This window comes from Poromitra crassiceps (assembly GCF_964638095.1).
Source record: "Poromitra crassiceps genome assembly, chromosome: 2".
NCBI classification, from domain to species: Eukaryota; Metazoa; Chordata; class Actinopteri; order Beryciformes; family Melamphaidae; genus Poromitra; species Poromitra crassiceps.
In genome coordinates this window covers 1,298,320-1,312,500 of record NC_139624.1, presented here as the reverse complement: position 1 = coordinate 1,312,500, position 14,181 = coordinate 1,298,320, and positions in this window count along the sequence as shown.

Genomic DNA, 14,181 nt, shown 5'->3' with positions numbered 1-14,181 from the left:
ACTTCCACTGCTGATGAAGCTGGAGGCTATTAGACAGGTTGCTCTGTCTAGAATTCAACATCTCTTCTCCAATGTCCATCTCATGTGCAAAACACTGAGTGAACTGAATGATCAAATAGTTTGCTTGGTGAGGAAGTGGTTTGGATTAAACACTCATACCACCCGTGACATTCATTTCCAGTCTAAACAGGAGGGTGGGTTCGGTGTCCCAAATGTGGAGTGGATATACAACAACGCTACAAGGCTGTCCCACTTGATCAACATGCTGAACAGTGATGATAAAACTGTCAGGGAACTTGCAAGATCTTCCTTGTTTCTAGATATGAAACAACGTAAGGTCCCCCTAGCACGACAGGGCGAGCCCAGTTTCCTGGGTTTCAGAAGGAAGCCCAATTCCAAGATGGACACGCGCTCTGCTGGTTTTGGGGTCTGGTCGGACTGGCCTGACCTCAACGACCTCTGTGTAAGAACTGGAGTCTCCCTGAACTGGGTCAAACCTGACTTGGATACTGTATTAGTATCTGAGGATATTATAACTGACTGTCTGACCTCAGTAAGGGCTACTGTTATTGACACTCAACAACATCTAGCACCAGCTAGTACACAAAGGTCCCTCGTAAGTTTACAACAACAGAGACAACAACAACATTGGACTGGTTTAAAATGACAGGGAAAGCTTGCTTGCCTCCCTGCTGCACATCATAATGTTTCACACTCAATATTTAAGAATCATGCAGTTGATGATGAGGACATAGTCATTTTTACAGTTAAAGCCAGATTACAAGTCTTTCCGACCAGGCTCAATCTCTCTCTCTGGTATCCTAACACTTTTTCTCCTTATTGTCTGCACCATGATCATAATCCAGTCATTGAATCCAAGTCTCATATTCTGAATGGTTGCTTTGTATATAAGGGAATGAATATTGCAAGACATGACATAATTGTTGACCTGTTAGTTAAAGACATAAGGTTATATGTTCCATCCTCTGTTGAAATCCATAAACACTCCCGTGTTTCAACTGCCATGTTCAAACTGTGTAATACTGAATATGACATATTTTCAAATGTGACAGCTAATACACCTGATGTTGTTGTTGTCGATGAGGACAGTAGAGAGGCCACCATTTTGGAAGTGGGGTGTGCTTTTGATTCCAGTCTGGAAGAAGCTTTTATCACCATTGAAATACCAACTGCTCAAGGATGCCATTTTACAGCTTGGGTATAATTGTAAATGGCTTGTTTTCATATTTGGAAGCCTTGGTAATGTCCATAGGCTGGTCGTAAGTGGCCTGCAGTGCTGAGGGCAGGACTGCCCAGACCGAGAGCCAAGGCTCTGGCCAAATTCTGCTCTATTTCTGCAATAATTGGCAGTCGCCACATTTGGAGGAGGCGCTGTTTCCTTTATCCATAGATTCAGACTAGATACATCTGTCACTATAATATTTCCCATTGATTGTGCATCTATTAATGTTTGTGTTCAAGGATTTTGTGCGTGTGTGTGTGTGTGTGTGTGTGTGTGTGTGTGTGTGTGTGTGTGTGTGTGTGTGTGTGTGTGTGTGTGTGTGTGTGTGTGTGTGTGTGTCATGGACTACTTTTGCCCTGTGGCCTTTAATAAGTAATACGCTTGCATCATTTCCCATTCTGTTTGAACACAGTTGTTCTCCACTCACCAGTCAACAGTCTGTTTGTTTGTTAGTTTGTTATTTGTGGATGAGGAGACACTGGCCATATGTAAACACCAAAAGTTTTTATTCCTCCACCGGCGACAGCCGTGGCCGGAGGCATTATGTCTTTGGCCATACGTCAACATGTTTTTGTCCCAACTCCAGTTCACTTCTTGCTGAGTATGTAGCTGTTGCTTATTGTGTAATATTTGTAGCTTATAATGTATTTTACTCTTATTGAATTGCGGCGCTTAACTGACATAATCTATTGTATGTAAGTTCCAAATTATTTGCAATTGCAGTACTATACTGTATCGTGTGTGTGTGTGTGTGTGTGTGTGTGTGTGTGTGTGTGTGTGTGTGTTCCTTGCGGCCCCAGTGCCCGGTGACATCATTGCAGGACGTGACGTCAGGCTTGGTGCTGTGCTGCCTGGCTCTGGAGTACGTCTCAAAGCGCTTCCTGCCTGAGCTGATCAACTTCCTGTCTGGGACGCTGCACCTGGCTGTGCGGGACAAGACCTCCATAGGTAGCTGCACACACACACACACACACACACACACACACACACACACACACACACACACACACACACACACACACACACACACACACACACACACACACACACACCTCACACCAAAACAGGAGAAAAGTGCTTCTGTCTCCTACATTCTGCTACTGGTTAAATAAATACTTGCAGGGCACAATTTACAACTTAACCATTATACACAAAGGTTAAAAGTGACCTGATCAGTTCTACGCTAAAGTCAGGTTCACACTAAAAGACTACAGCAGGTAACACACAACAGTAACAGGGTCAGCATGGTGGCCTCCAGTGTCCACCAGCCAATGGCTTTAGGGTATGTTGATTAGGTTTCCTCTTATGGTTTGAGATGTTTTAGTGTCAAATGTCAAAAGCCTCATGTCTATCTTCTCAATCTCTACTCACTGTCTACTCACTACAGTATAATATAGTAAAAATGTAATATAAAATACTTAAAGAATATAAATGCTTGCACATGTTCTCAGATGACCTCATATATATATATATCAAATATGGACAGTATGACATGATGCTTGATAAAATAACATCAATTGTTCTTTTCTTCAAATATGAGCCCTGGAAATAATCTGAAGTTTTTTTTTTTTTTTAAGCTTTAAGGTTTAGAATATTTTCAGAGAATTGTTATTTAAGATCAGTCACATCTGTGGTAATTTTATAATTTTATTCATAGGATGAGTAGTTCCTAGTCGTCTTTTAGTATTCTCCCTTCTGTCTGATTTGCATGCCACCCGGAGTGTAGCTGCCTTCCTCAATGCTCTCTCTCTCTCCATCGCTCCCTCCCTCACAGCCTCCTCTCCTGCAGACACTTCCTCCTCCTCTTCCTCCTCTTCCACTGCCACCACCTCGTCCTCTGGGCCCCGCGCTGTGGAGGGCCGGGAGGCGGAGGTGAGACTGTTGAAGGACCAGGCCTGGGGGGTTCATGCTCTTCTGTCTGGCCTTGGGTGAGTGGTGCCTGTGACACTGACGAGCCAACCCCCCCCCCCCCTCAGGAACTCTTGCTCTTGTTTATAACTCTCTCTCTTTCATACTCCTCCTTCTCTATCTGTCCTGCACCTCGCATGTGAACATTTTCCCCACATCTCCTACCCACCAGCGGGCCTGTCTGCATCACCTAACCTGGAGGGTGTGTGTGTGTGTCAGCATGTTGGTTTGCTCAGAACAAGCTTGCTCTTTTCCTGTGAGGTGTCTGACCTGTAGGGGTTTCTTCATCTCCGTTGTAGGCTAAGACTTTGCCTGTATAAGGGGCAAAACTGAGTCAATGCTATGCTAAAGGGGACAACGCTGGGATTCCTTTACTGCAGTGGTTCTCAAATGGGGGTCCGTGGCACTTTGCCAGGGGGTCCATGAAAAGTTTTCAGGAAAATATTTGTTGTTGTGGCAAAAGCTTCATAGTTCAACAAAAATATGTTATACTTTAAATCTAAAATAGTTCATGGATTACATTCTAATCTAACAAACCTATCAATTTCAAAGTCAATCACTTTACCATGGAAACAATTAAGCTTAGCTCAAAATATACCGGGGACCCCCTCATTCTGATTTGTGATTTGTGATTTTGGGCTAAGCTTAACTCTCTGTGTGTGTGTGTGTGTGTGTGTGTGTGTGTGTGTGTGTGTGTGTGTGTGTGTGTGTGTGTGTCTCGTGTGTGTGTGTGTGTGTGTGTGTGTCTCGTGTGTGTGTGTGTGTGTGTGTGTGTCGTGTGTGTGTGTGTGTGTGTGTGTGTGTGTGTGTGTGTGTCTCGTGTGTGTGTGTGTGTGTGTCGTGTGTCGTGTGTGTGTGTTTGTGTGTGTGTGTGTGTCATGTGTGTAGGTGGGAAGTACGTGCCCAGAGACATCTTGGTGGACCTGGAGCCAGGCACCATGGACTCAGGCCGCTCCGGGCCCTTCGGACAAATCTTCAGACCCGACAACTTTGTGTTTGGTAAGGACACACACTAAACTTTGTGTTTGGTAAGGACACACACTACTGGGTTTACAGCTGCTTTCTCTACAGGGAGGTCACAGGTCACAGGCTCAGATATAGAACAGCACTCCTGAGCCGGTAGGGAATCTGCCTCTTGCTCAAGGACACTTCGGCAGGGCGGAGACTTGCCAGCCAGGGACCGTCATCGCAGGGTTCCTCTGACGTGTCCGGCCCGGCAGGCGCTGGCCATATGGGCGGACCCCCGTTACCTCTCGAGAGGCACTCGGTTGGGCCCTGTCCCGCTCAGGTTGTTGATTCGCACCGACGCCTCCCTCTGGGGATGGGGTGCGGTTTGCGGGCATTTTTCGGCGAACGGCCGGTGGGAGGCTCAGGAGCTTCGCCACATAAACGTGCTAGAGCTGGAGGCGATTCGCCTGGCTCTACTTCACTTCCAGCGGCTCATACATGGACGCCATGTTCTGATCCGCTCGGACAATACAGCTGCGATCGCCCACCTGGCCCAACAGGGCGGTGTGCAGTCGAAGGCGCTGAACCGGTTAGCGGTGGAGATTCACCTGTGGGCATATCCCCGTCTCCTTTCATTGTCAGCGGTTCATCTGCCGGGACGGCTGAATTTCGGGGCTGACCTGCTGTCTCGAGGCTATCCCCGTCAGACAGAGTGGTGCCTCCACCTTCAGGTGGTGGAACAGATTTGGGCCAGGTTCGGCCGCGCCCGCGTCGATCTCTTCGCATCGCGGCGCGCGACGCACTGCCCACTGTGGTTCTCGATCCAGGAGGACAGCCCCCCGTTGGGACACGACGCGCTGGCACACGCGTGGCCCCGGGACGGGCTCTATGCGTTTCCCCCGATCCCCCTGATCCGTCAGGTGTTGGACAAGGTGAAGGAACAGCGCCTTCAGCTCATTTTAGTGGCCCCCTTTTGGCCCAAGCAGATATGGTTTGCGGACCTGAACTCCTTGGCGCAACATCCGCCCTGGGTGCTGCCGGTGCGGGTGGATCTTCTATCCCAGGCGGAAGGGGAGGTGCTCCACCCCTCCCCAAGCAGGTGGAAGCTAGCAGTCTGGCTCCTGAACGGGACCATTTGCTAGCTCAGGGCTTGCCCGATAATGTGGTGTGCACTATTCAGAGTGCTAGGGCTGCTTCAACCAGCTCTCAGTACACGTACAAGTGGCGGGTCTTTTCGCATTGGTGCACGAATAAGGGCGTGGATCCAGTGAACTGTGGTGTGCGACCAGTTCTCTGTTTCCTTCAGAGCCTGCTTGACGCGGGCCAGTCCCCGCAGTCGCTTAAGGTGTACGTAGCCGCGATTTCTGCTTGCCACATGGGAATTGAGGGGAGCCCCGTGGGGGGCGTGCCTTCTGGTCTCGCGCTTCATGAAAGGAGCGCGTAGGCTGCGCCCGCCGTTGCGGTGCGTCTTTCCCAAATGGGACTTGGGTACGGTGCTGGACGGGCTTACGAGCTCACGAGCCCTTGGACTCCGCCGATCTGAAATTCTGTCTTTGAAGACCGCGCTGCTGCTGGCCTTGTCGTCAGGAAAGAGGGTTGGTGACCTGATTGCCCTCTCGGTGCAGCAGGCCTGTATGGGTTTTGGGGATGATGGGCGCAGGGTTACGTTGCGACCTAACCCGGCTTACCAACCTAAGAATATTAATGCCAGCTTTAGGTCTATGGTCATAGACTTGTCAGCATTCTGTCCCCTGCCGTTCAGTTCAGGTGAGGAGAGGCGCTTGCACATGCTGTGCCCCGTAAGGGCGCTCTCGGCCTATGTGGACGTTCGTTACGCACTACAAACCAGTTGTTGGTCTGCTTTGGGCAGAAGGCCCAGGGCGGGCCCCTTTCCAAGGATCGCTTATCACACTGGATAGTGGAGGCGATCGCATTGGCATACTCTGCCATGGGTAAGGTTCCCCCGGAGGGTATCAAGGCGAATTCTACGCGAGGCGTTGCGACATCTTCCGCGTTGTTGCGTGGTGTTTCGGTGGAGGACATGTGCGCTGCGGCCTCATGGTCCTCTCATCACACGTTTGTTAGATACTACAGCCTCGACGTGTCCGGTTCGCGTTTCGCGCATGCGGTACTGTCAGTGGCAAGAAGCTAGTATCGTTGCCGCTCTAAATGTCATACGGTCGGGCATGGGCGTTTCGCCATGTGGCCGTGGTTCACCGATGCCTCTCGGGTCACTCTGAGGAGTGCTCCCCGCAGCAACGGCGGTTGAATTTGGCACTAGAGTGAGAGCTTGAGTTTGAAACAAAGTAAAACGTTAGGGTTGTGCTACAACCCGGGTTTTACGAGTGAGAAGGAGAGCTCTCACTACCCAGCCTTGCTGCGTCGATGCGTCGTTGGTTGCGTCGATTCTCAGCGGGCTGGAAGAAGGAGTGGCTATCCCTGGGCTGAGCGTGCGTGACGTAGTCACATGGGTGAGGATTGGGTGGCCGCCTCAGCCCCAGGGGGCACCACGCCACCTGCTGGTGGGTGGTCGGTTTTATATATAAAGATCATTTTTGGAGCAAAAATAACATTCTTCCAGTGGCTGCGTACGCAGCGGATATGGCACTAGAGCATACATGGGCAAAATACGGCCCGCGGGCCAGATGCGGCCCGCGGGCGCCACCTGTGTGGCCCGCGATGGAATTGCAAAAAATATATACATATATATATATATATATATAAATATATATATATATATATATATATATATATATATATTTTTTTTACACACACAGTGCACCTGAACGCAACATGCAAGATACCCGCTGAATAAGTGTCCAAATGTTCATGTCATATAATATTCTCGCCAATATTCCACTTCTGTTATAGCATTTCAGTCTGGAATATGCAATATCTTTCAATAATCTTTATGACTAAAAGGCTACATTGAAGTAGAAATTTAAATAACTCAAATAACTCAGTGGTTTTGGATTTATTTAGCTTCAAGACTGCATTTTTGTTCTTGTGTGACCCTCAACACAGGCTTTGATCATCCCGGGACACTTACTGATACTTATGCTTAAATTAACCCACTCATATTCTGATTTATTTCAAGAAAAACATTTCAGCTAGTGGAAATTCTAATTGGCTGGTAACTTTAAAATCTAGCAGCCATATTGGCAGGTGGTCAAAAAAGTTAATTTCAAGCCCTGAGAGCAGGTGGTGACATAGGAGTGAGTGAGAAAAGGATCAAATATTGGTGGTTAAGACCGAATAATGATCACATTACACATCACAACTGTTAATTTAAAATGAGTTATTCCTCTAAACCTGGCTTCAAATGCACCAAATTTTTCGCACTGGTGCCGTTCGGCCCTCAGCAAAACCTGGTAGCGAGGACATATTTTGTGGCCCTATCATCAAAGTTACCCATCCATGGGTTACGGCATGACAATATTTGTTCGGCCCCCGGCAACAATCTGGGTTTCTCATGTGGCCCCCCATGAAAAGTAATTGCCCACCCCTGCACTAGAGTGAGAGCTCTCGTTCTCACTCGTAAAACCCGGGTTGTAGCACAACCCTAACGTTTTACTTGGCCAAACCAAGCGATTCAACTATACTTAGAAACAGGGGAGACCATGTACAATTTGACTCCCAAAAAAAGGGGGGGTGGTGAATTTCGATGAAAAGTCGACTTTAACCCAGCGCATTTCGACTAGTGTTGTTGCTAGAAATGCCCATCCCTAGTATTTACATATGACCCAGTGTCCTGCTGTGCTGTTAGCCAGGAGACACAAGTGGAGAAAGAAGACTGAGGGGGGTCTCCAGCTTGTTTGGTCGACATGTCAGTGTTCTGTTATGGCAACTGTGAAATGTGTTTCAGCGTGTTACTGCATGGCTGAGAAATGCACACACGTTTACGTTTATGCTGCCAATATTTTGTGAGTTTTCAACAAAAAGTTAATCAGGAATCTATGGGCTTTTCATGTGTGAAAGCAGTTCCATAGCCATTGAACTTGCACTTAATTTTAGAGGGCTGCTGAATCCATAGCAACTCAGGCTATTCAGAGCACTGTGTAAAAAATCTGGCCTATACTGTGCCTCTGTCTTGGGACAGAGGAGCATGCCCTCTGAATGAACTGGGGGTGATCAAAAGATTTAGCCCAGATGAATACAGTGAATGCATCCATACAAGCCCTCTTAAACCAGCAGACTGTCCTCTCCCAGGTCTTCTCAATAGCCTCTCAAAATGTCACTCCCCAAGCTCCTTGGAGCAGAGCGTTGTGGTTATGCTGAGGTTTCCCGTCGCAGCATCCTGCCAAAGCCTTTTGCCACATGGCTGTTTTCCTCAGGGATTTGATGCACATGTTTACTAAATGCACAACAAGCACGGTGAGACAAGAGAGAACCTGTATGTGATGCTCTGCTGGAGGCTCTGCTGTTAACAGCTGGTGCTGGCTCACCCCCACCAAAGAGCATGGAAGGAAAGAGAGGACACTCCGGCCATTTTTGGAAACAGAATGCGCCTCGCAGTGGTCAGCTGCGGTAGCGCGGGCCCCTATAATCAGCCTCTCTAAACAGTAACTCAACGGGAGAACACTCTAAATTTCGTGGATTCACATCTTTTCTGGGCGTACTGTAAATCTTGATTGAAGTGGTGTAGTGCAGGGATGTAAAACAACAACCATATTGTGGAAACTAAGCAAAATTTTTCGTTTTCTTTGTTTAGTTTTTTCAAGATAAATAGTAAATGCAAAGGACCCGAGGTTAAAACCACGGCAATGCACTTCTGACGGAGTGGACGACAGCCGCATTAGCTATTTATCTTGAAAAAACTAAACAAAGAAAACGAAAAATTTTGCTTAGTTTCCACAATATGGTTGTTGTTTTACATCCCTGCACTACACCACTTCAATCATGATTTGCAGTACGCCCAGAAAAGATGTGAATCCACGAAATTTAGAGTGTTCTCCCGTTGAGTTACTGTTTAGAGAGGCTGATTATAGGGGCCCGCGCTACCGCAGCTGACCACTGCGAGCCTGTGCGAGGTTCTTTTGGCGCTGTCACGCTTCCAAAAATAAAAAATGGCGGAGGCTGCTGGGCGCTGATGTTGCAATGGGGCAATATGGAGCTGTCAGTTCTTTCCATAAAAGTTCTTTGCCCCCACAGACCTGTTTGTTGCACCCATACAGGATGTGAAACGCAGGCACACTGTCACTGCTTCCTGTCACTTGATATATACTTGTTCCTTCTCTTGACTCCTCAGGACTATCAATTTAGGCATTTTTACTGGTTTACCTAATGACATGATGCTTCTGTGAAATTGTAGATGGAGCGGAAATGTCTGAGATGTTCAGCGACGGTTTTGTCTTCTCCAAATCTGGGCCATCTCCATTCTTTTCTCTCTCCTCTCCCTCTAGGTGCTTTTTGCTGGGGGCTTTCCTGTACAGTTGGCAGTTCCCCCACTTCAACGCCCTAAGCTGGAACCTGAGCGAGGACTATTCCCGGGGCGGCTACCGCATGATGTCCGTCACGCACCCCGCCATGTGCAAGAGGGTGGCTCTGCGGCACAGCGTGGGCCTGATCGGGCTGTCGGCCCTGGGGCCCGTGTTGGATGTCACCACCTGGACCTTCCCCGTGGTCTCCCTCCCCATCAACTTGTACATCAGCTACCTGGCCCTCCGCTTCTACCGCAAGGGAGACCGCAGCAGTGCCCGCAAGCTCTTCTTCTGCAGCCTCTGGCACCTGCCCATGCTGCTGCTCCTCATGCTCACCTGCAAGAAGAGCCGCAAGGACCAGGAGGCCCCGCCTCTGCCTGTTGCCTCCCCGCCCCTCACTCTGCACAGCTAACTGCTTTCAGAAGATGCCTCCAACACCTATGAGACCTCCAGACACACCCACCCTCATGTTAATGGAGATATTCCTTCAGTGTCTCCCCCGACCACTGGTATGGTGGTTGCAGGGTGGGAGATGGACACGTTATTTGACCTGTGTACGAGTGTGTTTTAGTTGAACCTATGGTGCTCACTGCAGATCAGAGTTGGAATGAGCTTTGCTGAAAATAGTTCATTAGCGAAAACACACTGAATTATTAAATCCCTGAGTTACATCAGGTTGCATTGATTTCAGTGTGTGTACATTATTCTATATTTATTTATATTGGTGCCCACTAGTCCCTGTCCATGTTGTACATGACCGATGTTAAATAATGTTGTACAGTGTAAATTGCTGCTATATGAATCTGCACAGGGGCCACAATCTACAAGCAAACCTGATGCATTGTGTAAATGCAGAATGAACTGAAGAACAGGACATCCAATGGACCTTAAGATGTTATCTAATGGAAAGATAGTTATGTTGATTCAGAGTTTATCAGTCGGTTTATGAAAATAAAACAAATATTAACTCATTCAAAGGCAGATCAGGCACTGCACACTGAATATCTGTAAGGATTGTATAACATTGCTTGACTTTCCCGTGATCCACGTTACTTGACTGTATCTGTCGCTAACAGGCCTCATTGTATTTTGCTACTCTGCAAACACTGATGCATTTCCTTCATTTGCTTAATGCTTTAATTCAACACGGTTCATCTGCACCAAAACAAGATAATATTAACCCCTGTAAGAAACACAACGGCAAATGTTCTCTGGCAATAAACGTCTGGTGATTACACGGTTGTATTTATTGTCATTTAATTGATTGTTTAGACTGTTTCCATTGCTCGTTTGCATTTTCCATACTCCTTTAAAACCCCATTTCAAAGCGTTCTATCTAAATGATTTAGGTGCTGACTCGGCATACTTTTAATGTATGGATTTAAGTTGCAATTATAGCCTTAGTAGTGTAGTGGACACGCTTGTGTTAAACACAGATGACCATCAGGCCAATAAGCTCTATTTAGCAAAGCACCTCTGCACCTGTCAGTCAACATATGCTCCCCTTCCGCTCCTTGCCCCTAGTTTTGGTATTTGGTTACGTTTCCATCACCGTGTTCATAGAAACAAGCCCGCTTTCCCCCACACGACCATCCTCCATAAAAGGGGCTATGGGATTTAGCCAAGGCTGGGAGACCTGAAACTGCTAACATCGTCGTAAAGAGTTGGGCCGGATACAGTGTTTCATGTCAGAGGGTGGAAGGGGAGGGATGGAGAATGGGAGCGGGTGAGCACACTCAACCTGTGTGGAGATTGAATGTCAATACCAACCTCCAGGGTTCAGCATGATGGCCTGTCATGGTTTACCACATCCGCTCCTATAGGGGCGCAATGGTGGCGGTGGCTCTCTTTTCAACTCGCTGAAGCTCTTCCTTTTGTGCATATTTCCAGTTCTCATGCTGAAGACAGGCCCGTATCTAGCTATGAGAACAGGGAGGTCCGGACCCCCCTAATAATTTCAGAAAAAGAAAAAAAAAATCTAATTTTTTTTTTTTTTTTACAAATGTAATTAAAAAATATTTTGCAGTGCACTATGTTCCTTTCTTGTTTAAGAATGTTTCGGGAAATGAAAATGTAGCCTATTTAACTCATTGAGTGCCATGGACGTCTTTCGACGTACAATTAAATAGTGACGTAGAGTGCCACGGACGTCTTTCGACGTCCAATGCGTTTTTTGACGGTGGGACGTCGATCAAAGCCTTCCGCATTTCCTGTACAACTATTGTAGCTATTGGAGGTCTATAACCTATTTTACAGAACCCTTAGGTGGCGACAGTGCTCTCCAGGTTAACAGAAAGGCAGAGAAAAACAGAGAATAAGTCGTTGGGGAAACGGAAATCGCATCGCATCCGTATGCATCGATATGCATGAAGCGTTTTAACGTTAGATGTGCCGGCAGCAGCCAATCTGCTCCCACAATTGAGCTCCTCCATGTCCGCTGCGACAGCCCAGGCCATTCGCATGATCAGCCGTGGAGTTATTATTCTCAACTGGAAGCATAGGAGCCGGTGACAAGCACACGCGGAAGGCTGTAAAAATCTGGATGTCGCGCACCCTTCACAGTGCAGAGCAAATTCAGCAGAGAGCCACCTCCCATACAGGAGGAGTGTGCAGTTGAGGCGGGGCGGGGCGGGGCGGGGGGGGGGGGGGGGGGGGGTGGCACGCAGAGCAGCACACAACACTGACCCAGACAGACCCAGGCAGCAGGACAGGGTTGGCAAACGCAAGCCAGAATATCCGATGCCCACCAGCAGCAAATCAAGAAAGCAAAGAAGCTGCAACCAGCAGCGCACGCAGGGGCCAGCGCTGCTGGTTGCAGCTAAAAATATTATTCTGCCAAACAAAATTCACTGGCCTTCACTGTTTTATTGAAGGAAATTATTTTTGAGGTGTGACTACATCAGAAAATTAGCTTCAGAGTCAGTGATGTGTTTGAAATGTTTAATTGCACAAAAGGGCGATTATCTCAGCTTCTAGAAAAAAACTGCTCTTTTTTGTTAAATCAAGCTATCTTCTCCGGCTGATAACTAAAGAACGGAAAATGATATCAATAAACCTGTTTTTGCTGATGATAGAAAAGAGTCTCATCGTTCTTTTTGTGTGTTCATTGTTTACATAGTAATATCACACAATATTCTGTGGGCCTCGAGAAATCACTGAAAAAAGCTCTGAAACTCTGGCACTGGGAGCGTCCGTTCTCCAAAAATGGCTGGCACTCAATGAGTTAAATAGAATTATCAACAATAACAATCAAGGAAGTTACATGCTTGTAGGCTAGAGAAGAAGAAGAAGCGCGCATGCATGCACATGTGTTGAACCAACCAACAACCAATAAGAATTGTTTAATCTGGCAATAAAGAAATGTGAACTTGACATGCTATTTTAATAGCCTACTCAAAAATGCACCTCCCACTATACAGCAAAGAGAGGAGTCAATGTTTCTTGATATATGCCATTCAGCTCAGAATAATTAGTCTAGTCATTAAGTTTGCTGATAATATTTCTATCATGTTAAGTCTGTGTCATGTTAACTGGTGTATTCAGAGCAAATAGGGAGATATAGAGCATTATCATCATGCTATATATCTCCCTCTTTGCTCTGAATGAGTGAGAAAAGGAGAAAATACTGAATAATTACATCACAACAGTATCCTAATGTTAATTAAAAATGAGATATTCCTCTAAATATGGCTAAAAAAGGTTAAAATAATAATAATAATAATAATTTAAAATGATATATTACTCTAAATATGGCTAAAAAGGGGGGGGGGGACTCAAATCTTTTAGCGGGCACCGAATCCACCTCCCCTTGCCATGTCTGGACCTCCCCAATTTCGAAAACCCTGGATACGGGCCTGGCTGAAGACTGAGCATATGAATACTATTAGTGTATTTGTTATATTAGATGCATCATTATCTGGCCTAGGTCAGCATTAACCTGTTGCTTGTATCATTTGGTCTTGACCTAGAGAGACTGAAGGTCTCCTCACCTGCTGTCCTGCTGAAAGGTAAAGTCCTGCTTTGAAAATGATTTGTATATTTGCCATGAAATTCCCTGTGTGAGGATGTTACTGACAGGCTATTCTCGGATTAGGATATGTCCAGAAAATCACACAACTATCATTTTAAAAGATGTTTTCCTCCAGACATTTTAAAAGTAAATGCAGCAATAATTCCATCCAGGGAGACGTCAGGATCCTGTGATAGATTGCATTGAACACCAAAGGTGATAGAGCTGCTGACAATTAAATCATTTGAGCTTTTATACTAAAGATTGATGACTTTTACGGGTAAGCTTCAAAAAATCATAGTATTATGTCATAAACTAACAATATTTCATGAGTGAGTGGTCCCTTATTTAATTACTTTGCATGCATAAAAAATATGAGGGCCTTCTTTCTTTCCCATTGCATGCAATGACATCAGTCATTAAATCATTCACTTTGCCTGTTTTATAGGGGTGGGGGAAAAATCGATTCACCTAAGTATCGCGATATTTAATGTCACGATTTTTTGAATCGATCTTTTATTCCAGAATCGATAATCGCAAAAAAAAAAAAAAAAAAATTTGGGTGCTTGCAGTCAGGCCACTCACTGAACAGCAGGCCAGGCGCCGCCTACTGGTTTACTAGTGGTTTTATTACTTTATTAGTTAGTCTGAAG